General features: G+C 45.5%; 1 protein-coding gene across 3 annotated transcripts in view; it reads right to left on the reverse strand.

Moving 5' to 3' along the window:
* CYSLTR1 (cysteinyl leukotriene receptor 1) overlaps positions 1–27,583 on the reverse strand; it is a 455,894-nt gene that overhangs the window by 222,028 nt on the left and 206,283 nt on the right. The gene's annotated exons all lie outside the window — the stretch shown is intronic.

The raw sequence follows: 27,583 nt of genomic DNA on the forward strand, positions 1-27,583 counted from the left end.
AACCAATTTCCTGTGAGTAAATCATTCAGGCCATAAATTCCCTGGATGGAACCAAGGAGCCTGGCCTAGATGGTTTCACCTACACCTTTTACAAACAATTTAAACATCTATTTGCCCACACCCTCCTGGCCATGTACAATGAGGCACTGACAACAAGATCTTTGCCTCCAACAGTACACAAAGCAGTCATCACCTTACCACTTAAACCGGCAAAGACACCCATGGCTGCAGCTCATTTTGGCCACTATTACTTTTAAAATTTGATAACAAGATCCTCGCCAAGGTCCTCTCAAACACACTTTTCCTACTCATGGAGCAAATCATTTCGCGGTGCAATCTGGATTTGACTCTCACTACTTCACCTCACTGAACCTGCACACCATCTCGGTCCTCAAACGCCTCTAACCTGACACCCCTGCAGCAGGGGTGCTACTCAATGCTGAGATAGCTTTTAATTCTTTGGAATGTCCCTTCTTGCATGTCACACTTGCCAAACTTGGTATACAGTTATACTTTACCTCCATGATTAAGTTACTGTACTCCCTACCCACAGCCTGAATTTGTGCCAATGGCTCCTGGCTGTGCTTTTTATGGTCACGAGAGGCACGAGACAGGGCTGTCCACTCTCTCCCCATCTTTTCATAATTATGCTGGACCACCTGGTCTGTCACCTCCAGGAAAATCTTAGGCATCGCGGATTATAGTTCCACAACAGCCCACTACTTCTTTCCTCATACACCAATTACATTTTTCTTTTTGTCTGTCCTCCCGCTGACAATCTCCCACCTATCCTACGTGAATTCACTTGCATTCAGGGTGCTCTCAGGCCTTTGTATCAATTGGTCCACATCTGATTTGTTTCCACTTACCTACTCCACCCCCCCATTCCACAGTGAATTTCTGTTATCCCGGTGCCTGGGACTGGAAAAATAATTGGGCATTATAATCCATTGGTTAAGGAACAGGTGTTCAGACTCAATTATGGTCCTGCCATTGGCAAGCTGATATCCCAAATCAATTACCAACAACAACTCCCTCTTTTGATAGTGGTTGGCATTGGTATCATAAAGATGGCTATACTCCCACAATTCTTATAGCTGTTTCTTAGCATCTCAATCCCATTCACCACCACTTTCGGTGGCACGCTGTGCAGCCTTCTCCTTAAACTTAGATGGGTAGGTCGGCGCCCGCGGGTTAGCTGGGATGTGCTGGTGCAACCACTCGAGTGTGGAGGGTTTGGAGTACCTCACATGTTACTTTACTATCTGGTGACCCAATGCCAATACGCCCATCATTGGTTTACCCTTACACAAAACCAGAAGTTGACCTAGAGGCTCCACCCCACTTGCATCCATTCTCTCCACTGGCTATTCCTCGGATCCTGTGGACATCCAATCTCTCTCTACCACCAATTAGGCTTGGAAAAAGCTATTGCGGCTGCTGGGGGTTCCCCTACTATACTCTCCACTGCTACCACTGCCTTCCAACTCTTGGTTGCAATAGCCAATGAACTGATAATTCAGCGCACTCTTCTAAAACACGCACTCCTCATCTTTGCTGATGAATTTCCTGCGGGCCACCTTTCCCTGCAATCAGATGGATCGATTCATCTTTCGATACATTCAGAGCAAACTCTGTGCTATGAAAACAATATCCCCTGGCTCCACCTGAGTTTCTCCCTTTGACTTCACTGATAGATGACGAGAGTGGTCAATGGCTAGTTTCCAAACTCTACCCTATGTGCATAGCTCCACTCCCCTCTCATGACATTAAACTCCACTAAGCTTAGGAGTCCTCCTTAGGGCACACCCTCACCTACAAATTATGGTTAGCCTACTGTACACAGATGTGCCTTGTTTCACCTATCATCACAAACTTCTGCACTTTAAAGTTCTCCACAGAGTGTATGTTACGTCAAGTTTCCTTGCACATCTAGACCCCGTGAAGTCCCCCGCTTACCTACACTGCCACCATTCTATACCAGATTTTGCTCACCTATCCTGGACATGCTCAATGGTTGCCTCTTATTGGCAATCTGTTTATGATATGCTGTCCCAAATGATAGAGTTGACTCTTATGTCCGACCCCCTTGTAGCCCTATTTGGCCATGTGCAGGATATCCCCAAACTGATGCACCAGTTCACTACCATCGCCCTATGGTTGGCCAAAAATGAGGCGGCTCTTCATTAGGGATCACAACACCCACTTAACTCCAAAGCAATGCTTGATAGCCTGGCCTACTGCGACACAACAAGTTAATTACATGCCATGCTACAACCCCCACTTCTTGCCATAAAAACATTTGGCACCTGCTTTGCAACTATGTGTTACTTACAGGATGCCCTGGTTCATCCCCTGCTCACCCCACCCCCCCCAATTCCCCCAATGCAATATACTCACAGCCTTGTCGATCTTGTTTGTTGATACTGCCTCCCTTACACACTCATGAAAAATAGTCTTTGGGAGCACTTACACTTACCCTCACTGCACCTCTAGCCAGCACCAGATATGCTCATTTTGTCTGGTCTCCTTTCCATATCTGTACCCTATATCCTTTTCTCATTTCACAGAACAGCAAAAGAGCACCAATGTTGTATTTTTCTTTCGTGTTTGTTGGATGAAAACTCATAAATAAAGCATTAAAAAAAAGTATTGTTTGTGTCATGGCTTGTTTAATGTCAATTTTTTTGTGTGAGGATTAGTTGCTTTTTTCTGTTTTTACGTAGGTTAGTAGTTCAAAATAAGTGCTACTTTATTTATAAGAGAGCAAGGCACAGATGAGTGCTATGTTAGTGTTTTGATATTCACCAGCATAGTTTTTATCTGAGTCAGTAGTTTTTGAATGTTCTGTCCATCATCTATTTTTTGAAGTTTTATCTTTTTTAAATAAGTTACTTTCAATTGTGTTGAAATAAATGTTTTACTTAATTGTGAAGGTTGTTTTTCTGTTTTGGTTTTCTGTTGGCAATCTGGCAGGGTCGCTGCTTGGCAGCTTTAGTGCTTATGGTGCGGTAAGTGTTGACATGTTCTGCTCCTCTCATATGGTATTTTTAATTTAAAATGTTTGTTGGCTAGTTTGTTTCACAGTTGTTTTTATTGGTTAGTGTTTGTTTAGTTTGAATGTTTTAAGCAGTGATTACCTTTTATTGCAGATGCTAATTAGGGTTTCCATTTTATTACGAAATATATATTTCTGTTTTGTGTTATTTTGAATGTGTTTTATATTTAATGTTATGTATTAATGTTTATTTTGTATATTACATGAATTGAAGACTATTGTTGTTTGTTAATTATTTGATATTTTTAAATTCTTTTTTTTTTACCTGTTAAAGTTTATTTTATTGTTATACAATGTAAATAATGTTAGACGATTTATTGATTGATGTAGATTTTAATTTTATTAAGTATTTAAAGCAAAATAGAGTTCTTATATTATTTTGTAACATGTGGCTTTTTTGTGATATTTGTGTAGTCAATATTGTGTGTGTTCAATATGTTGGACTTTATATGTATTAATCTATAGTTAATAATATTTTTGTTTTCAATTTTTCAATATAAGTAGAAATAAATATTTGTAAGGGTAACATTGTGGGTACTGGGGATTGCTACTTGTTGTTAATTAGGCACAGAATTGCAATATGTTTGTAAGCAATATGTTTCTCTATTTTATTTTTGAGAATCAAAATTGTTTTCACCTATATTATATCATTTTTCCAATATTGCAAGCTGACGCAAGGACAACTTAATCCTTAAGTCCCATTCACCAACTTGCGTGGCCCCGCTTTTCTTGGTATATCCGGAGTAACACAAGGCAGTGCGTTACTCTGCTCTGAGAAGGCATTATGTGGGTGACCCCTTCCTGCTCAAAAACAATACTGCTGCAACGCAGACACTCTTACACCATGGTGCTAGGCGACACACAGAGTACCATACAGGGAGGGAGCAGGAGTGCATCAGATCTTGATAGATATGGTGCATTTCCGCCCTCTCCATTTTACACAGTGTGGCACGTTTTTGCTCTGTGTCAAATAATGCTAAATCTGGGCCTTGGAATTTGGTGATTCTCTGCATATTAGAAAATATAAGCAGCATCAAAGGGATTTTACACTGTTCACAAATTTGTGGACTGTGGTGTTGTTTCAAGTGTATTCTTACAACCATGCTACAGTGGTATACATCCTTACATCGTTGCAATTACATTGTCGAAAAGTACATCACTGTTGTTACATTGTGAGTAAGTACATTAAGGGCTGGTTTGGGTGCTTTGTGCCCTAGTGGAAGCAAGAAAAATGAGCACTTGGTCCACTGTTTGAATAGTGATATATATTGCCATAATTTGGACCCTTGACACCTCTGGGCTCTGGTGCCACTACACTTGTTGCACAACTGATAGTTACACCCTGGTTTGGCTCTGGTCGGTGCTATGATGAGGCAAATATTTTGATTATAGCCCTACAGCCTAACTGCAAGTTGCAGGGCAGTTTATTGCATAGTTGCCCCACTGCAAATTGATTTGAAAAATCCTCATGTGGCAGCGGTACAGATACAAGCACTATCACTCATACATATGTGGACACTTAATGAGTCAATATGCCATTAATAACAATGGCCCAAGGGAGTTCAAATACTAAGCAACCATATAGTAAGACACCTTAAAACCCAAAAGGCAAGTACAAATCATGCACTATGGCCCTCATTCTGAACATGACGGGATTGCCCACCACTGACCATGCTGACGGTTGATGGAAGACCGCCGGTGGCAGGCATCCCGCCATTTCTGACACATGGATCCTCACTACCACTGCCATGTGCCATGCTGGCGGTCGGTGGCGGGGGTGGATGCTGCTCCAACCTCAACGCCACATCAGGCCAGATACCGCCAGTCCTATAATGATGCAGTGATAGGCGTGGCAGTGAATGGAGGCGCGGCGAGGCCGGCGGAGCTGCATCCAAGGAGCCTGTTCCCTCCCGGAGCAGCACCACGGAACAGGTAAATGCTGTCTGAGGGGGAAGGGGGGAGGGATGTGTGTATGTGAGTGTGTGAGTGCATGGGGTGTACGTGAGTGTTTGTGAAGGGGCATGTGTGTCTGAGTGTATGAATGTGTGTGTGCATGCAGATGTATGTGTGCATGAGGATTTGGAAGGTTGGGGCTTGGGGGGACCTTTATGGAGGGGGTGGGTGTAGGATTATGAGGGTGGTTTTGGGGGGCCTACAGGGAGATTTGGGGAGGAGGGATGGGTGGTTTTAGGGGCTTGGGGGGCGGGTGGGGGAAGTGGCAAGCGGGGCCTGGCGTGTCACATACAGGTGACAGGAATGAGAATTCCTGTCACCAGTATGCTTTCTGCCAGGGATTACCTGGCAGGGTATCCCGCCAGGAAATCCCTGATGGAAATGGGATCATAATCCCACCGCCGGTCCGGCCTCCATCACCGGGTCGAAAGTGCCTACGTCGATTCTAGCCTGGCTGTGGGTAGCAGTGAACTGGCTGCGTTGTAGCCAGTTCACTACTGTGTTGAGAATATGGCTGTCTGGACTGCCATGCCATTTGTGGTAATGATCGACACCGCCGGCATGACAGTCATTACCACCATGTTCATAATAAGGGCCTACATCTTGATACAACCATGGAAAAGACCCCAGCCTGGCAATCAGACCATAAATTAATATGCCACTGTTACAATAAGGGCCTGATTATGACCTTGCAGATAGGATACTCTTTCACAAACGTGATGGATATCCCCCCTGTAGTTTTACAAGTTGCATGGGATATAATGGAACTTGTTATCCAGTGGACAGGATATCTGTCACGTTTGTGACGGAGTATCCCATCCACAAAAGTCATAATCAAGCCCTATGTGTTACAAATGGTCGAGGGTCAATAACATAATTACACTATTCTTTACTTTATACATCAGATTTATTATGCAAATTGAGCCATCGTTTTCACAAAGACAAGTGTTAACCATGTGCAATGGATTTGTTAATAAATTAATATTCATGAATAATTTTCACCATTTTATGTTAAAAAATGTACTACTGTATTTTCATGTTTCCAAACAACGCCAATATTACAGTTCAATTAGCATTTACTATACTACAGCCAACATGGGTTTTCAGGTGTACCTGGAGCACACATAGAAAAAGGGAGATCCCTCAAAGGATCAACCCTTCGTGTTACGCAGGCACACTTGCAGGGCAGCGCAGGTGTACATGCATTAATGCTAGGCCGCCAGAAGTGTGCCAGTGCTAGGAGACAGAAGAAATGCGCCATATCTTAGTAGATATTACTGATTTCTGCTGTCCCCCTTTCACACGACATAGCACAACAACTTGTCTTGCTATGTTGCATGAAATATTGGTAAGTATACCCCTAAGTTCCTTGCACGGCTCAGGTCCAAGCTAGGAGCTGATAGCTGAAGAACAATTTCAGAGGTCGACAGTAGCGGCTGCTGCTAGGAAGACTTGAAGGGACAGTGCGCGGAGGTGGAAGAGGATGATAAAAAATAATTAAAAAGGCTTATCTGCCACAGTTGGCTTTCATTGTTCCTCTGCTCCCACTGCCTTGTTTTTCTCTTCTTGCTTCGCTCCCTACCCAATCCAGACACTTCCCTCATGCTGTTATGAAGCATGAGAGAAGCACTAGGTTTGGCCTGAGCAAGCTGAAGTGCCCCTCAGTTAGAGAGAGGAAGCCTGTGCTGGTTCTCTACCCAGCTGTGAAACACAGCTAAGATGGCCGGCCAAACTGACATGCACACTTAGGCCCTCATTAGGAGTTTGGCAGACGGAAAGGTCTGCCGGCCAAACTCCCGCAGGTCAGGAGACCGCCAGTGCGGTCTCCTTCCCTCTGGGCCTATTATGTGTTTCACTCTGGGCCAGCGGGCAGAAACACAGTTTCCGCCCCCTGGCTCAGTGGGAAACGCACAACAACATTGACACCAGCTCATAATAGAGCCAGCGGCAATGCTGTTGTGTGTTGGGTGCACCAGCAACAGTCACGTAAATCACTGTCTGTGTGGCAGGGCTGGCCAGGGGGGCAGACAGTAATTTGTGTGATGAGACTGGCCTTGGGGCCCCGGGTATCCCATCTCCGCCAGCCTTTACATGGCAGTGAAACTACCATGTAAACACCGGCGCAGAGAGGGGTCTTAATCCCCAGAGAGCTTCCCTGACGAATTGGGACCACCGGCACCTCTTTTACCACAGTCATAATGTCGTGGTCAACTACCGCTTTGGCGGTGGTCCGACCGCAACTATGACCCTGCTGGTCTGATGACCGCCAGGGTCATGAGGCCCTTAGAGTGCACCTACCACTGTTTCTTCCCCTGCTGATGCAGAGGATTCTGCCCCCACCCTAGATTCAGCAGATTGGCAGTGGATAAGCAGAAAAATAAAATGATGATAAAATACAATATACAATTATGCTTTCTGTTACCTTTCAACAGTGGGGTGCCGCATGTCTGCCATTCGGAAGGGCAGACCCTGGAGGTCAAACACGATATATACAGAATACATTGTTTCAAACAAGTTTATTTAAGTCACATATCCTATAAACTTGCACAGATAAAAGAACAGGATATTTCAGTCACCACATAAAGAAATCAAAGTAGTTATGTTCCAGTTGACTTAAAGAAACAAGCAAATCTCCCTGCTACTTCTCTAAACAGTGTTCTTAATATCAAGCTGACTGCAAGCATCTTTGCTGTAGTATTTCAGTTTAAAAGAGCAGGTAGAAGTAGCAATTTCGTACCATAACAAAGCACAGTCCGAAATAAGATGCACACATTTTTATACAGAGTTTACAATTCAAATATATGTTATTGTTATATTTAACTCTCAACGGAAGGCCAGCAACTCTACATCCAGCTTGGAACAAACGCTGGGGAAATACGTAAGATTTAATTTTTGAAAAAAGCATTAAGCAAGTAACATAAAGTCAAAATATGTGTTAAAATTATCTTCTGTTAGTCTTTCATCAGATAAATTATCTTCATCGGATATGGCACTTAACTCCAAGAACGTGATTATATAACTATTACGTAATGTTCCCTAAAGTTTCTACATTTTCAGTCATAATTTTAGCATCAAAAGAATATCCACTTAGTTGACATTTTTCTATACTTTTCATCCCACTACCATGTTTTTATTAGCAGGGGGAGGACATATTCTTTACATCCCTCAATATGCGGAAAAGAAGACTTAAAACAGCCTAGATTTATGTACGGATACCCAAGAGCCTACGTCCAGTTTCCAGACTTGAATCACTGCGTTCCTTTGTAAAATTCGCTGATATAATGTATTTTTATTAATTTCCCTAGTCCCTCTGATGATGGTTCCTTTTTTTTCAGTGGAGCATAATCTGCCACTACGCCGCTCCCAGAAGCTGATGCCGATGTGTTATACTCTCCCATATCTCATGTCCCTCTTCTAATTGCAATAGAATCGCTGTTAGGTCTCTGAATACCTTTATTCACATTATGTATAGATACCACTGAGCAGTTCCTTGCAGAGAGTTATAATTGCTTCTCATTCCCATCAGATATGACTGAAGTGCCCTTATCTTTACCGCATCTCGGGCAAGTGTCTGGAATTGTGGGGAATAATCATTTTAATCTTTTTAAGGTCATATGCCATCTCATTAGGAGTTTATATTCTGCTTATTGGTGTTGGATGATCCTAAAACGTTAATGGATAATACACCAAATGCTCTCCAGCCCTGCTTCAATTTCTAAGGTTCATGGTAATTCCCCTGTTTCAATCACATGCCCTCATTTAGGGGCAGATGTACGACGCATTTGCAAGTTGCAAATTGGTTGCAAACTTATACGCGATGTATGGGAAGCATTCACAAAAGGAAAATAGTGATGTGACCGATATTCAACTCGCAAAATATAGCTACTGGACTTTGCGAGCCGCAGTTAGGGACTACCTAATTGCTAGCCACAAACGCCATATACAAGCGAGTAGCAAATTGCAAATAGTTGCAAAACATCCCCTGAATGCATCAAGGACTTGCACAATGGCTGTCCTGTACGTGATAGCAAGGAGGATGCACATACTGGCTGATTAGCAGAGGAGGCGGAGACGGGAGATGTTATTCCGAGTTAGGCTGACCAAGTTTGAGAAGACAGAGGAAGAAATATATGAACAATATAGGTTGAGTGGCAATGTGATCTTGGAGCTTATAGCCACCTTAAAGCAACACCTTGAAAGCAGTATGCAGCGCACAGGAATGCAAGTCCAGGTGTTGTGCTCCCTCCACCTATTGACCAGTGGTAGCTACCAAAATGTAATAGCAGTGGCTGGAGTGGTGTGCCAGAGCATGCTTTTGTATTTTTTCACAATTATTTCCTAGACACCATGCTCTTCTACAAACACATCTATCTGCCCAGGAATGATGGGGAAAAGCAAAATTTGAAAATACAATCCAACCGGGTAGCCGGATTCCCACAGGTCATTGGGTGCATAAAAGGGACCCATATGCCCATATGACCCCATCTCGTCTGGAATACATATTCAGGAACTGCAAGAACACCCATTCCCTGAACACCCAAGTTGTGTGAATTTTACACAATATCATCAAAGACATTGTGGCCAAATATCCAGGGAGCACTCATGACTGCTACATGTTCAGGCATAGTGGCATATACCAGCGACTAGAAAGAGGGGATTTTGATGAAGGTTATGTACTAGGTACAAAAGTGTAATGTCAAATTTGAAATGCATTTTCACATACATTACTCCCTGTATGTTGTCTCAAATGTATACTTGTTTTACCAGGCGACAGCGCATATGCCCTGAGGCCACAGATCCTCACACCCTACCTGTCTCCCAACAACCCACATGAAAGCTCTACAACACAGCACATAGGCACACCAGGTTGGTAACTGAGCGCACATTTAGCCTCCCCAATTCACGCTTCAGGTGCCTTCATAAGAGTCGGGGTGCCTTGCAGTATGCACCTGAGACTGCATGCAAGATTGTTGCAGACTGTGCCATACACCACAACATTGCCTGCAGAGGAGGCTTCCCATTAGAGATGACCAGATCAGACTCGGAGGATGATGACTGAGGCCCATCTGCCGAGCAGCCAATCGAGGAAAGCAGAGCAGACAAGGGGAGAAGGTGCAGGGACCATATAGCCAAACATTATTTTGCATGGTAAGAAATCTCGATTAACACAGTGCTCAAACAAAATGATACAACACATATTTGAATGCTCAAAATATGCTCCCTTTGCTGGCAGGGCTCACAAACACATTGATAGACAACCGGTCCATCAGAAAAAACATAACTCCTGAGGTTGCACATTTTATGCAGTTACATCACTGAAAACAGGAAAAATAGATAACAAAAACAGTGCCAGACTGTCACTGCATACTCATTTTTTTTTAGGTGTGTCCAGCATGGGAGGTGTTGCCATGTGTATATGCAGGTTGGTGGCTGCTACTCCTTGCAGCACATGGGCATCTGAGGCTGATCCACTACTGAGGCTTGATACCTCACTGTCCGGTGCCTCACCACTAACCCAACTGGCAATGTGGGCTGTTTGAATTGCCTCCACAGCTGCTGTGATCTGTGCCAGGCCCCATGACACGTCACCTCTATAGTGGCCCATCTCTACTTGTAGGACCATGGTGCACTTGGAAAGTGTTGTACTTGCCTAGATAAGGCTCTCTTTGGCCCTTGTTATGGCCTCCAACCTGATGCCTTGGGTTCTTTCTTCTCTCCCTGTGCCTTTGCAGGCTCCTGCCCTCAGCCAGCTCAGTGCACAATTGGCCAAAGACACCTGTAAGGGCATCCATTCTATAGTCCAGGTGGGCCTGGTCATCAGCCAACTGCTGGGTCAAGGTGTTAAATCCCTGTGTGAGCGTTTGGTTGATCCACCATATCTGTTTCTGTTGCAGGAACTGAACCTGTAGCATTGCCTCCTCCAACCTGCCATACAGCGCTGCGTCATTGGCCTTGGCTTTGCCTGCTGGCATCTTCGTTCCTGTTGAGTGTTGCTCTGCTGCCAGACCCTGGTGTCTAGATTGCGTCTAGGAGTGGCTGGCTTTTGTGAATCCTGCACCTTGATTCTAGTTGGCTGTAGGGAGCTAGACGCAGCACTAGCCTGGCCATGCAATGTACTTGGGAGACAAATAGGCACCTCACTCTGCCCTTCCGCCATCTGGCCCTGGTCTTCTCCCTCATCTGCAGCCCATTCCCGTACTTCCACAGGGGAATCTATATGGCAAATGGGGAGATGAATAACATTTACATGTGAAACACTATCTCATTGGTCGTACAACATTATTCAGCTATTGTCTGACAGTAACTGCACTGTTTATGTAGATGACACATTTCCCATAATGCACCTGGTCTCACTTTTGGATCATCTACATGGACCATCCAGATATATCTGGGTAAGGGTGTGTCACATGCATGGAGAAACCAGGTTTACAGGCATGAATGTTGGCTTAGTACTTACCTAGTGTTGGTGGAGGAGCAGATATGATGAGAGACTCAAATCCAGTCAATGCCTCAGGCTCAAGGGTTGCCTCAACCTTAACCTCTGCTGTTGAGTGTGGGGATACATTTGAAGGACCACCTCCAGTTCCTTCAGAGTCCCAAAGGCAAGCTGCCACCCTTGCTTTGGCCTGAGAGCGCAGGTTATACCAGTGCCTCTTGAATCCCTCAATGAAGTGGTTGGCCACTCCCAGGGTATTGATGCGCTGCTGCATGTCCCTCCGTATCTTCCTTTTTTTGACTCAGGGAAAGTCATGGAGGCACGATCGAATAGCTGGCTGTGGTTGTTACAGCGTTCCTCTGTGAGGATTTCCAGCTTCCGCTCAGAGAACTTCAATTTCCTGCATCTCCCCACTTGCTGCCTTTTCAGACTTTTGTCTGTCCATTACAAAGGTTATTTTGGAGGTTGGATGCTCAGTTAGTGTGTACTGCAGGACTATCCGCTGCACTCTTGGTGCTAGTCAGACTTCTCCATGGCCACCGCTTCCTGCCTTTAGGTAAAGATAAACTGGCCTCTCCACTTTGCCAGTTCCTTGAAAATCTAGGATGTAGGTTGAGGGCAGTTAGCCCTACTCCAAATCTCCATCAAGCGAATTATGTTTTTTACAGATGATTTCCACTATTGCATTTAGTATATGCTTTTAATTACTCCTCTCACATTTTTTAGAATTGAGATATTTAGAATTTATGACTTATTGCTGTTCATTTTGTATCTCGCCCCCTTCTTGAAATTCTAAAGCCATTTTGCAATTTTGGGTAAAGAGGATTCAGTTTCTGTTATAGTAAGTAGCACATCATCAGCAAATAGGCTGATTATATGCTCCTCTTCACCATAACACACCGCTTTAATAGATGCATGTGTTCTTATTAGGGCTGCAGCAGCTTGATGGTGAGAACAGAAAGAAGAGGTGACAGCGGGCAACCCTGCCTAGTCCCCATTTGAAGTTGAAATTTATCAAAATTAATTCAGTTCACTCTGATCCTAGGCTCTGGCTGTTTTCATATCAGGAACTCATATTTTTCAACAGTAACTTAAGAAATTCCTAGCTCACCCTGTTGAATGCTTTTTCACTATCTAAAGACAGGAGGAGAGTTTGTATTCCTTTCTTCATCGTGTTTCCACCTGGTTCCCAGGTATAATCCAACCACAGTCTGTCCTGAACAAAGCCCACTTGATCTGGCTCTTCTAATTTTAGAAGCACATTTTTATCCTATTATTAAGAATATTGGTAAAAAAACTTAATTTAATAAGGTTATTGGGCTATACGATTTACATTCTTCTGGTCACTGGAGGTGGTCCTGCCTTTTCCCCTGTCAGTACCTCATGATTGTCTCAATGAAGGCCTCTAATTGAGTATTTGAGGCATAACCATTGATTAAAGCTTATTTTGTTCGCTGTATCACTTCACTGGCTCAGGTACAGCCCCCCTCCCCCCCTTTGGGGGTCCTCATTGGTGTCAAGTACTTGTGTGCCAAGGTCCCCTGTGCAGAAAGTAATAACACTTTAGTGGTCATTATAACCCTGGCGGTCGGTGTTAAAGCGGCGGTAAAACCATAAACAGGCTGGCGGTAAAAAAAATGGAATCACGACCGTGGCGGAAACCGCCAACATAGACAGCCACTTTAACACTTCGACCACCACGGCGGTACAAACAAACACCGCAGCGGTACAAACAAACACCGCGGCGGTAACCGCCAACAGACAGGCGGAAGACAAAGTACCACCCACAGTATTACAACAGTCCAATGTGCCACCTTTTCCGGTGTGGTTTCACCGCAAACAAAAACACGGCAGAAACAGGACTTGGAAGGGAAAACGCTCACCTCTACACACCAAACGAGGAACAGGACGCCATGGAACCGGAACTCCACATACTCCCTGCCTTTGTCTTCCTGCTCCTCTACCAGGAGCATGAACGCCGGCGGCGAAGACCACGGTGAGTAATGGACCTACGACACAGGGGAGGGGGGAGGGAAAAGAGAGTTACACAAACACACACCAATAATACAAACCCAAGGTATTCCACCATTAAAGTCCGTGGACCACTGGGCCCAAAATGCATGGGCGAGGCCCACACAAGATACCCGATCAAAACGGAGAGAACACTCCTGGGGCATCAGTTCGAAATACAACAGGCACCTCAGGGGGAAGGGAAGGGGGGGCACCTCAACCGGATTAATGCGCGACGCCAGATCCATGAGGGGGCTCCATGCCCATTGTTGTATTCTGGGGAGTGCAAAGCCACAGTCTCACAAGTCTCTCAAGTAGGTGGTTTGCCCACTGCTTTATCCTGGGGAGTGCAAAGCCACAGTCTCACAAGTCTCTCAAGTGGGTGGTTTGCACACTGCTTTATCCCGGGGAGTGCAAAGCCACAGACTCTCAAGTGGATAACAGTCTCCACTGGTTCTGGAGGGGGCTTTGTGCCCAGAGTGCTTCATCCTTCCAAGGACTGAGGTAGTGGATGGGATACTCCACTGGTTCTGGAGGGGACTTTGTGCTCAGAGTGCTTCATCCTGCCAAGGACTGAGGTAGTGGATGGGATACTCCACTGGTTCTGGAGGGGGCTTTGTGCCCAGAGTGCTTCATCCTGCCAAGGACTGAGGTAGTGGATGGGATACTCCACTGGTTCTGGAGGGGGCTCTGTACCCAGACTGCTTCATCCTGCCGAGGACAGAGGTATTGGATGGGATACTCCACTGGTTCTGGAGGGGGCTTTGTGCCCACAGTGCTTCATCCTGCCAAGGACTGAGGTAGTGGATACCTTTCTCCACTGGTTCTGGAGGGGGCTTTGTGCCCAGAGTGCTTCATCCTGCCAAGGACTGAGGTAGTGGATGGGATACTCCAGTGGTCCTGGAGGGGGCTTTGTGCCCAGAGTGCTTCATCCTGCTCGTGGCGGCCCCAGTAGCATCAGAGCTTTTGGTGCTCATTGGCCTGGGGTTCTTGTGGTGCCGGTGTCCTTGCCAGAGGTGCTTGTGGAGGCGGTGTCCTTGGTAGCGGTGCTTGTGGCGGCGGTGTCCTTGGCAGCGGTGCTTGTGGCGGCGGTGTCCTCTGAAGTGGTGCTTGTGGCGGCGGTGTCCTTGGCAGCGGTGCTAGTGGCGGCAGTGTCCTTGCCAACGGTGCTTGTGGCGGCGGTGTCCTTGGCAGCAGTGCTTGTGGTGGCGGTGTCCTCTGAAGTGGTGCTTGTGGCGGCGGTGTCCTTGGCAGTGGTGCTGGTGGCGGTCTTGTCCGCCATGCAGGTTTTCTGCGACTTGCCTGACTTTCGGTGCCCCTTCCCCACCTTGGATGCCTTCCCACTCCCAACTGTACGCCTGGGAGAGGCTTTGGTGGTAGATGTCTTGCCTTTCTCCCGCTGGGCACTGGCCAACTTTTTATGCTTTTGAGGTGGGGGACTGTCCGTGGTCTGGCTCCTTGGCACACTGGCTGCCCTGATGCTTGGCGCACTCCAGAAGCCGGTTACTGCTGGCACCACAGTGTCCGGTGATGTGGTAGCTGAGGTGCTGGGTTGGGACCTGGAAAAGTGGGCCCTAGGGAACTGAAGGGGTGGGGGAGGTGAGGGGAAGAGGTCAAGGTTGGACAGGAAAAGTTTCTGGGACACACTTGGACGGGTAGATGGAGGGGGTTTGGGAGTGGAGGAAGAGGTTGTGGTTGTAGGAGGTGTACGTTTGCTGACTGTGGGTGAAGGTGCATGGGCTGGAGGCTGTCGTGAGGTGGATGGCTGTTGGGTGGGTGAGTGGCTGCGTTTGTGTACCTTGGGAGGTAGGCTCAGAGACATACTGGGAGAGGACACAGGGGATGTGTGAATGGTAGTGGGGGTGGTGAGTGCACGTGAGCGGTGTGTGGCAATGGGTGTGCTGGTGATGGACGTAGTGGCTGAAGATGTAGTGCATGCAGGTGTGAGTGGAGATGTAACAGGGAGGGAGAAGGGAGACGTGGAGTAGGGGGACACAGTGGAGGCAGTGGATGTTGGTATGTGTGCATGGGTATGATGCTTGCGTGAGTGCCTGTGGGATGTGTGGTGCTTATGTTTGCCAGAGCTTCCCTTGTGTGTTGAGGTGTGTGCATTGTGGTCTGATGGTGTGCTAGGGATAGGGCGAGGTACAGGGGTTTGGGTCTGGGTGGAGGAAGTTGGAGGGTGGAGGCTGGACACAGGGACAATGGCTGTCATCAGTGCTGAGGCCAGAGCCTGAAAAGATCGCTGTTTGGCTGCCTGACCAGAATGAATGCCCTTCAGGTATGCATTGGTCTGTTGCAAATCGCCTCTCTACACCCTGGATGGCATTCAAAATGGTAGACTGCCCAACAGTGAGGGACCTGAGGAGGTCAATGACCTCCTCACTGAGGGCAGCAGGGCTGACTGGGGCAGGGGCTGAGGTGCCTGGGGCGAAGGAGATGCCCACCCTCCTTGGTGAGCGGGCACGGGGCAAAGGCTGAGGGGCTGGGAGGGCTGTGCTGGTAGGGGGGGGTGGCGGCTGTACCTGTAGATGCGGGGGGCACAGAGGGGCCCGCCACCGCAAGGGAGCTCCCATCAGAGGAGGAGTTGGTGCCAGTGGTCTCAGCTCCTGTCCCCGCCGCGGAGCTCCCCTCGCCCTCTGTCCCACTGGAGGGCAATTAGGCAGGAAGACGAACGATATCCCATCGCTTCTCATATGAAGACATGTGACGCACAGGGAATTCATAAGGCATTTAGATTTTTTTGGCTTTGATTATTGTGACGTAAATCCACAAGGTGGTAACAGGGAATTAGCCATACGGAGAGGGGAATCTACATGGATTTTAAGATTAGGAGCTGTAGAGCGGGGTCTTAATACAGATTATGAGATGGAGTATTTTTTAGGAGATAAATAGACAAGTAATATGGTTAGGTAAGCATGGATGATCATACAAGTGTATACTTGATATGATTAGGAATTTATATATTATAGGATTGTTGAGTTAGTAATAAACCTTTTTTACGAAGTTCATATTTGAAAATTATTTCATTCTAATTTAAAGTTTTGTAGCTTTTGTATAATTTTTATTATATCTTTATTTTTTCTTTAATATATTTTTCATATGTATCTGAAACTCCATTGGTAGAGTTGTACACAATGTAAATTTGAAATAGGTTATTATATTTACAATAGAGTAGTCTTATAGTATGGGGACCTGCTCTAACATCATGTAGTTCGGTTAATACATCAGCATAATAGGATTCACGGTCGTAATTATTATTAAGTTGAGTCTTGAATTATTTGCCATTTATTTGAATATATATTCTTTAAGAAATTAGATGGTTTGCCCCGAACTCGGAAGGGGAATTGTTAATACGGGTAATATTTAGAGCCGAAGGTACACATATGAATTAGAGACTGTCTGTCTTCTATTTCTATAGCTCTAGGACACGGACGCGAGTACCGTTTAGTCCGTTTTCCATTGCAATGCAGATTGGGGCTTTCAAATATGGCGCCATTACTGGTATCTCGGTTTAGACAGCTGACTTAGGGCGCATTCGCCCGGCGACGTGTTTACTATTTACAAGTAAGGTTTAATATTAATATTTCGTTTTTTTTTAAGAGAAGTGGCACATAGTCTGAGATGATTTACGCTGATAATTTTGGGTACAGGTTATAGGAGATCTGTCCATCGATACGAAGAACGAACGTATATATATTTTTGAGCAACATTATCATAATATAGGTGAGTGGTTTGGAGGACCAATTAATTCAGCAGGTGATCCATGTACAGTATGAAGGATACCCAATATCTACAAACCTTTATTTGTTTTTTAGTTATGTGTATGGACACACATTGGAGTTTCTCAGAATATCGGGTTTCTGAAATGGATGGTCTAACATTTTGAATTCATCCAGAAGGTACATACTGTGTAGTAGTGATTTAGATGCATGTTTTAGTTTATATTTGAAATAGATATATGGGCACTACAAAATTTTGTCAAACATTTTATCACAAATTTCTATCACCAATGTGGTGGTTGTTTATTCTGGCTGAACATGCACAACACTCAACATTATTTCAAATGATTCATGTATTGGATGGTTTTCATATGTTCTGACACGAATTAGGGCTATGGTACAATGTTTGGCACGGTTCTCAATTTTCGTCACGGGGATAGATGCGCGTCAATAACAAGGAGATTAGCAATGTAACTACAAGCTGTATACTGATGGGAATATTCTTTTAGGAGGTCCTGAAGAAATCCAGGGGCACTCCCTGGATGAAACACAGGTTGACGGACAAGCAAGTCAATTCTGTGAATGCAAGAATTTTGGATTTGGTTTATGGGAATCTATTTGGAGGACCAAGTGGAACTTGAAGTGATTTGAAACTCTGGGATCAGAGACTTTGCAATTGGGACTTATTTTCACAATATATACATATTGACTTTTGGACTATCAAATTTTTATTTGGAATAAATTGTACTTTTGAACTCAAGAAAAGGTTATTAATTGGGGCAGTTAATTATGTTCGATTTATTACTTGGTGATTGATGTACTACTTTCACTTTAATCAGTACACGTGTGCATTTACATTTTTGTTAATTATAGTGTAACGATTTGTGTTATCGGGAGGGGTGTTTGGAGGGTGAAACCTTAGTGTTGCACCATGTAATGTGCCATGATAGGGTTATTTTGATTAGAGGGCAGGAGCGCGTATCACTCAAGATTCACCGTTGTTTTTATATTTGGTTCAGGAAGCTAATATAACATATTCTCTTTAGATTTTAAAGGATCTTTCTAATGTATCCCAGAACAAGTCTGAGAGAAACATTACTTCCAATAGCAGCAGCAGTCTGCCACGTGATCCCAAGTATTCTACTAAGTTCATCTGCAGCTTCATCGCAAATAGCTAGCATTCTATGGTCATTACAAAAGTGAGGCAAGTCACAACAATCTGTTGCCTGAGTTTAAAGCATTTCCTATGGATTACAAATCAGGAAATGAGCAGTAAAAGGATTTCCACTCTGCTATGTTAACAATGCAGAGTGAGTTAAAATGACTTATGTGAAAATAATATGAGGGGAAGTGTAGGTTTTTAGTAATGTGTTTGCTTTAAGGGGGCAATATTCACAGAGTGGAACCACTATAGATAGGTAAGATTAATCCATTGAGAGATAAAGAATGTTTTGGGACCTCTTTTAGTTCAATGACCTGTAGGAGGAGAGGTAAGAGTTATCTTAACATCAGCTTGCTGCATAGGAAAATTGAGGATTGTAAGCTGTCCTCCCCAGCATTTCCCAATGCTAATACATCCTGTGTTTGCAGTAGAATCGCACTTTAGTTCTTTACTAGTGGTATTAAGAAAATAATGGTTGCAATTTTTATAATTCTGTTTTAAGTTTTGCTTATGCATCTACTTAGTAGATATCCACTGGGAAGAGGCCAAATACATGTAAGCTTTTTGGTATTGTACATGTGTATGATTTGCCCATAGGTGTATTAACTTTATATCCTGACCCTTCAAATTGTTTTGCAAAAAATCATTTACTATACAGACCAAGGTATCTATGATGTTGTAAATATTACAAGTGAAATGATTTATGTTTTAGATAACATTTATTTATGTATTATATCTATGAATAAAATATTACATTAATAATAATAAAAAACATTTGGGAGCCCACAGTTTACAGTTTTAGGGCCACATTACGAGTTTGGCATTCATGAGACTGCCAAACCTACGGTGGTGGGCAGACGGCCATGGCTTTGGTGTCCGACCGCTAAATTACAACTCTAGCAGTCGGACTACCAAAGGACCACTGTCCTCACTGGGAAAATGGCCTTGCAACCAACCATGGCAGGACTGGACTCATCGCCACCTGGCTGATTATAACCCATCTTTCCACCAGCCTTTTCATGGCGAAGAGTCAGCCATGAAATGGCTGGTGGAAATTAAGTGCTGGGGTTCACAGCGGAACCCCTGCACTGTCCACAACTATGTCGTGGGCAGTGCAGGGGCTCCCCTGCCCAGCACAGTCAGAATATACATTGTCTGCTTTGCAGACAGTGTAAATTCCAAGGGTGCTGGAGTGTTAGGATAAGGATTAAGGATAAGGATGAAGGGAGCCAAGGCCAATATCCTAACAATGTTCACGCACATTACAATGTTCCCGCCGGTCAGCCCTGGGGGAACGTCACTGATATGGTAGTGGGGTCCTCCCAATGAGTTTGGCGTGGTGGGACCGCCAAACTTGCAATGAGGCCCTTAGATTGGCAAAAGCCACAATTATTATCATTTCATATAGTTTAGCAACTTCTAGGGTAATATCTCTGGCGATTACTAAAGCCCACTTGCTCAGCATTTCTACAAGCTTGATAAATTTAACAATAAATATAGGACATTTCTACATGGTTGGTGCATTGAGCTCCATACAAAGTGTTTTTGTGTGGGAATCTGCTTAAGACATTCTTAATGCATTATCATGCCACATAACAATTAGAAAATGCTTTCTCTAAACTTACTAAGGGACTAATTACTAGTCTGGGGGTCACAAGACCGGCAGACTCGCGGTGGTGGTTGGACTGCCGCAGCTGTGGCAGTCTGACAGATCATTTTGAGTTTGGGAAGCGGACCCGTCAACAGACCCTCGTCTCCACCAGGATCCAAGATTCCGATGGGCTGATGGCGGATCGGGTTGTAATCAGCAAAGGTGGTGCTGAATTCAGCCCAGGATTACAACCTTGTTCTATGCCAGCATTTCAATGGCGGTTTCCCCACCAGGAAAAGACTGGTGGAGAACAAGTGCTAGATGCCACAGGGGACCCCTACACTGCCCATGCCCAAGGCATTGCAGGCAATGGGCCCCCCTGCCCAGCACCCTCAGAACGCGCACTGTCTGCTTTTACAAGTTCCATTTTATCCTATGGAACTTGTAACATGGTGGACGGGATATTTATCACATTTGGGACGGAGTAATCCCCTTCGCCAAGGTCATAATCAGGCCCTTTATATCTCTCAACACATTGCAGGGTGATGACCTTCAAATGTGAGTTTTCGGAACACATCCCATTTCTATGGAACCCTCAGAGAAAAACTTTGTTTCTTCTTTTAGAAAGTAGGTAAATTTGCTTTGCAGAAACACACCTCACTATGGAAAAGAATTCAGATCAAAAACCTGACACAAGGAGTTATTCAGAATTTGGCATGTGCATATGGTCCAATGTTTGGCAGGCATTTTGCATCCAACAAACTCCAAATTAAGCCCCTAAATCCTTTAGCTCTGGTTATTTCTTTACTAGGGAATCGGGTTTTGGGTTTCATGGTTTTGTGTAACCGATAAATGACGACTAGCAATCACCGGAACAATTCATGTCACAGGTTAAGCAGCTGTAAAGAACCGATCAAATTACCAAGACTCCTTTGTCTTTTTACCATTTCATCTTTACAAATACGAAGAACATCTAATGCGCACAATAAATGTCTGTCTGCGCATAGGGGACATGTGTTAATTAAAAAAAGAGGAAAAGAGACTTCTATTACTGTTTTCATGCACAACGAATTTTAGAGGCATGCTTGCAGCTTGCTTTGAAAAGTCTAATTATGGCAGGAACTGGAAGCATATGGACAAGTCTTTGGAAAGGAATGCGCTATTTGTATTGGCACTGCCATCAAGTTGCGTGTGACAAAATTTGACAAAGGAAGCTTCCAAATTTCCTTTAAAAACATAAAACGTTTCACAAGGACTAACCTTGTTGAAATCAACATTATTTATTTTCCTTTCTCTATGTTAGAGTAAAGTGATTAAAGCAAAGTAATGTTGTTTCCCAAACTAAACTCTAAACTGGGAAAAAAAGACGAGACTGGAAGCACTTTGTTTTGCTACTGCAAGACACCAAGCAGTTTTTAAAGACCCGTCTAAAAAGAACTTTGCAAAATCAATAGGTCTTGCTATTTTAAGAATACCCACAATATATTATAAAGAATTACCAACATTTTGTCTGTAAACTTATTACATCAATGGTGGCACCACTGCTTAGCAAGCCGTGGTAACTTAGCAAATAAACCAATTAGGTTGGAGTTTCAGCTTCGACACAACATCCTGTAATTCTGTGAACATCACTTAATCTCCCGGTGCCTAAAAAAGAATATTACCTTGTGTAATGTAACTGGTGCTTAAGTAAAGGTCTCCAATTAGTTCTTGTTGGGTTTGTGCTATATAAAACTGCACAACATGTTGTCATGTTTTTGCACCTACAGGACAATGAGAAGTAAGGGGCTGCTGAAGAACCTTTCTGGCAGTGATCTGAGAAAACTGAAAACATTTTAAAGTTGAACTTCTCCATCTGGATGGGGAAGGACAGCCCCGTAGTACCCACACAAATATTATATCCAATGAGACTGATCATTTCAGAAGTAATAGGTCCATCAAACTAGAGGCATTTTAGCACCTTGAGAATGTTTGTGTGTGTATAGATGGGTGGGTATGTGTGTGCGTGTGTTTGTGTGTGCATGTTTCTCTTTGTATTGTATGCCATTTGATTGTTAGAATAGGACCTCTTGCTTGCTGTAATACTACACTCAAGCTACAACTTACAAAGATGAACAACATCCCATGAATTCTTAGTGATCTAGTAAAGTAAAGGCTGCTTACGTTGTTGCACAGATGGATTGATTTGGTAAGGGTGGATGGCTTTTGATGGCAGAGGTTTTCTAAAAAAAAAAAAAATGCTGCGCTGGAGCACAAACGTGTGTACAAAATTGATGACCAAAGACTAGAAGGAACATGGTCTATGGAGCTGCAATACACAGATATATGGTGAATAGAAACTAAAGCAGAAGCTGATGAATTCGTGAAACAAGCAGGAAAAAGTATTTTCCTTATTTTTGTATCCAGCTGCCTAAGACTGAACTTTCAGGAACACACACAAACCAATGGAATGTTATTAAAGTGTATTAGATAACTAGATACCTGATATTGTTTTTCTCTGGCAGCAGCACAGACAGTGGAAGGACAGTCATTAACTTACATCGATTTTTATGTCTCCAATGCCAATCGGTCTTGCTTTAATGGAATGGTGATTAGTAATGTGATGCATTACAAGAAAAGAGCACGGTAATATGTGTGTATTTTGTGAAAAGAACCGCAGAGTAACTTTGGTGGAGTTTAAAAGGTCAGGTCACAGTTGTACTGTGCTGCAGCCAATGAAAAACAACATACATCATCAAGTTATCTAAAACACTTTAATAGCATTCCATTGCCATGTGTGTGTGTCTGAAAGTTCGATCTTAGGCAGTTGGATTAAAAAATCACATCTACATGAAGGCAAGTATTTTTTTTTGTGGAACCACACAACGTCTGCCAATCAAACAATGTACTCCTGGCTCTAAAATTGTGGGAGGACCCAAAGCCCTTATTTATTGATACTCACATATGTTTGGCGATAGCTGAAATGTCAAACCATACCATAACAAGGATGCCATGCTGCCAACATCATATCAAGCATGTGTAATTAGAGTTCACATCCATCGATTTCTTGATTCTAACAATAAGTTAGTAAGAGAGCTTAACATTATCCAGCACAGCAACAATCTATTCAACATTTTAGGACCCATAAAGTAACACCAAACAAATGTTCAAATATTGAAATATTTTGTTTAATTCATAATCAAATAATTGTTTTCTTCACATTTTCAATTTTGCATCTTTATTTGTATATACATTAATTTGAATGTTATTTCATTTTGTAAAGCAGTAACAAATCCTCAGAGTAGGACTTATGGACCCCCAGGGGTCCTGGGATCACATGTTAAGAACCACTGATAATAAATATTAAACAGCCATGAAGTTATGTTAGTGAGGTGCAGTAAATTGTACATGGAACATGAGTAAATCAAATAGGACGAGTGGGTGCTGCTATTTTCCGCACATCAATCTTGTTTGTCTTAGCATAAAGTGAGGGACAAAAGAAGTAAAAGGGGGATGGGCAAAGTTAAGAACAATAGATCACAAATACAATAGTGCAATTCAAATCCAATCCCTACTGAGCGAGTCAGATATCACGTAGCAACTTCTGCAATGAGGAGCCAAACCGTTTTTTTATAAGATAACAAACCACCCTAGGTACACATTTTTAAAAGAAACTAATTGACCACAAAGCCTCTGTGTGATAATCCCCGTTATTGGCTCACATATGCTTCAGGGGTTTCTGCAACATTCATAACTGATCTGAAAAGTCAGAAAACGCACTAGCTTCATACTAGAAGGATGAATTGTTCGGTATGAAATGGTCTTTTTATTTATCGGTATAGTTCGATTGCATTTGGGATTTCTGGTACAATAGCTATAATTACACAAAAAAAGTTTTTTATGGGTGCATAAATCTTTGGAATTCAGCCAAAGACGAGTCAGAGTTTCTCGACTTTCTCTGGAGACATTTAGGCGCTCATTACAACCCTGGCGGTCGGTGATAAAGCGGCGGTAATACCGCCATCCGGCCGGCAGTAAAAAAAATTGGAATCATGGCCAACACAAACAGACACTTTAACACTCTGACCGCCACGGTGGTAGCACCAAACACCATGGCGGTAACCGCCAACAGCCAGGCGGAAGACAATGAACCGCCCACTGCAATACAACACTCCTATCTGCCAGCTTTTCCGGGGTGGTACCAACGCCCTCAAAAGCACGGCGGAAACAGAACACAGAAGGGAAACAACTCACCTCTCGACATTCAAGGAAGAACCATAATGCCATGGAGCCCGAACTGCAGGTGTTCCCCATGCTGGTGTACCTTCTCATACACCCGGAACATGAACGCCGGCGAACATGACCACGGTGAGTACTGCACCTAGCACACAGGGGAGGGGGGGAGGTAAAAGAGAGTGACACACACACGCAACACCCCCACCCTCACCCCCAACACCATACACACAAACACATGCAACAACATTATATATACACCCTTTAACCCTCAGGAATAACTCAAGGACAAAAGGAATGGAGTAAAATGAGTGTAATATTAGTAATTTTGAGAAATACGTTCCTAAAGCAATAAACAGTATGTACAATATATACAATACACACAAAAGGAGGGACAATGCCCACTCCAAAATGTCCGTGGCCCACTGGGCCAAAACTCATAGGCAAAGGCCACTCTTGACTCTTGCCTCAATACGGAGAGAACACTGAAGGGGCATCAGGTCGAAAACACACTGGCACTTCAGGGGGACGGGGAATGGGGGGCACCTCAGCCGGAAGATGGTACTACGCCACTGGCCTTGAGAGGGCTCCATGCCCACACTTAGTCCTAGTGAGTGCAAGGCAACAGTCTCTCAAGTGGGTGGTTTGCCCACTGCTTGGTCCTGGGGAGTGCAAGGCCACAGTCTCTCAAGTGTGTGCCTAATTTCTACTGGTTCTGGAGGGGGCCTTGTGCCCAGTGTGCTTCATTCTGGCAAGGAGGGGCTGAGTGGATGCCGTCTTCCACTGGTTCTGGAGGGGGCCTTGTGCCCTGTGTGCTTCAGCCTGGATGGGGCAAGGTCACAGTCTCTCACCTGTGTTTCACACCGACAGCTGTTGCAGGGTCAAGGATGCACTACAGCCCATGTAGTCACCACTACACACTGCTCTCTGGCAGTGAAGGCTGCTCAGTGGATGCCAGTTGTGCTGCAGGTGGCAGTGCAGGCAGTGGTGATGGTAGCCTCCAGGCCTTCACCTGCAGCCTCAGACGGTTGCCCACTAGGGCTGCTGCTGCTGGCAATGGTGCTGCTGGCGGTAGGGCAGGTGGCGGTGCTGGCCGCAGTGCAGGTGGCGGTGCTGGCAGTGGTGGCCTTCAGGTCTTCACCTGCAGCCTCGGACAGCTGCCCGTTGGGGCTGCAGCTGCTGGCAGTTGTGCTGCTGGTGGCAGGGCAGGTGGCGATGCTGACGGCGGTGCAGGTGGTGGTGCAGGCCACCATTGCAGGTGGCGGTGCTGGCCACAGTGCAGGTGGCGGTGCCGGCAGTGGTGGTGGTAGCCGCCAGCCCTTCACCTGCAGCCTCGGATGGCGGAAGTGCCATGGCTGGTGTTCTGTGCCCCTTCCTGCACTTGGCAGATGGTGGTGCCTCCTTGCTTCTGCCAGCTGGAGTCTTTCTCTTGCCCTTGCTGGCTGGTTGTGCCTCCTTCCCCTTGCTGGCTGGTGTCCCCTTCTTGCCCTTGCTAGGTGGCGGACCCTTCTTGGCCTTGGCAGGTGTTGCTGGCACACTGGCTGGGCTGACAGGTGCCTCCTTGGAGCCTCTCACACCTGCAGTAGCTGCAGAAACCACAGTGGCCATGGACTTGGTGGCTGAGGTGCTGGGCTGGGTTCTGGGCACCCTGGCCCGAGGTGAAGGACGGGGGATGGAGTAGGGAATAGGTCAATGTTGGCAAGGAAAAGCTTCTTAGGGACACTGGGGCGGGAAGAGGGTGAAGGTTTGGGAGTGGAGGAAGAGGGAGTGGTTGTAGGAGGTGTCAATCTGCTGTGTTTGGGTGCAGGTGCATGGGCTGGATGCTGTTGTGAGGTGGATGGCTATTGGGTGTATGTGTGCTTGCGTTTGTGTAGTACTTTGGGAGGAGGGGTCACAGACACAGTGGGAGAGGACACAGGGGACATGTGCATGGATGTGGGAGTGGTGACTGCCAGTGATGGGTGTGTACTGATAGGCTTGATGGAGGTAGTGGATGAGGATGTAGTGCATGCAGGTGTGAGTGGAGATGCTACTAGGAGGGAGGTGGATGAGGAGGAGGAGAGGGACACAGTAGAGACAGTGGATGTTGGAGTGTCTGCATGTGGATGGTGCTTGTGTGAGTGCCTGTGAGATGAAGTGTGGTGCTTGTGTTTGCCTGAACCACTTCTGTGTGTTGATTTGGGTGATTGCTGGTCTGAAAGTATGCTTGGGATAGGCTGGGTTTGAGGGGATTGGGACTGGGTACAGGAAGTTGGAGGGGGAGGCTGTAGACAGGGACAATGGCTGCCATCAGTGCGGAGGCCAGAGCCTCGAATGCTCTCTGTTGGGCCGCCACGCAAGAGTGAATGACCTCCAGGTATGCATTTGTTTGTTGCAAATGACCTGCTACACCCTAGATGGCATTCAGTATGGTTGACTGCCCAACAGAGAGGGATCCCAAGAGGCTAATAGCCTCCTCACTAAGGGCAGTCGGGGTGACTGGGGCAGGGTCTGAGGTGCCTGGGGCAAAGGAGATGCCCACCCTCCTGGGTGAGCGGGCACGGGAAACACGCTGAAGGGCTGGTACGGGGTTGGCGGCTGTACCTGTTGTTGGGGTGGGCACAGAGGTGTCTGCCAGGGAGCTATTATTGGAGGAGGAGTCGCTGTCCGTAGTGTCCCCTCCGTTCTCCGTTATGGTGCTCCCCTCGCCCTCCGCCCCACTGGTGCCCTCACCGTCGGTGGATTCGGCCTCCAGGCCCATGTGGGATACAGCTCCCTCTGTCGCCGGTGCCTCTGCTCCTCCGCCAGATGATGCTAATGCACACAAGGACAAGGTGACTAAACAAAAAGGGGGAAGAGACAGAGGATACACTTGGTCAATGCCAGCAACAACACTAATGTTGGCATACACAACACACAGGGAACAGCCCTATGCCCTAGGCCATGCACTACCAGTTACACTGCTAGTCACCAGCCCATGGGGTACAATGCCTAATGCCATTAGCTGCACACCTGAAACCCACAGGACCCTGCCCAGTAGTAGATGCCCACTAACACTATTGGGTTTGGAGTGCATCTGATCTTGCCCATCATTGAACGTACACTGCCATGTTCGCCCTGGCCTAGGGGCACCCACAGCCCATATCCCCCACCCAGGTAATACCCTAGTGCAAAGTCATGACTCTGAATCTGTACTCACCCCCTTGTGGCTGCTGTGATGCCTTCAAGTGCCCATCCAACTCCGGATAGGCCACTGCCAGGATGCGGAAAATCAGGGGGGTCAGGGTACAACAGGCACCCTTTCCTCGTTGGGAGGCCATCCCCAGCTGGGCCTCCGCTTTCTTCCTTCCCCAGCGGTGCAGGTCCTCCCACCATTTGTGTCAGTGGGTGCTCCACCTGTCAAAGACCCCCAGGGTTTGCACCTCCTTGGCGATGGCACTCCAAATACCCTTTTTCTGAT

This window comes from Pleurodeles waltl, chromosome 2_1, assembly GCF_031143425.1.
Source record: "Pleurodeles waltl isolate 20211129_DDA chromosome 2_1, aPleWal1.hap1.20221129, whole genome shotgun sequence".
Classification (NCBI taxonomy): Eukaryota; Metazoa; Chordata; class Amphibia; order Caudata; family Salamandridae; genus Pleurodeles; species Pleurodeles waltl.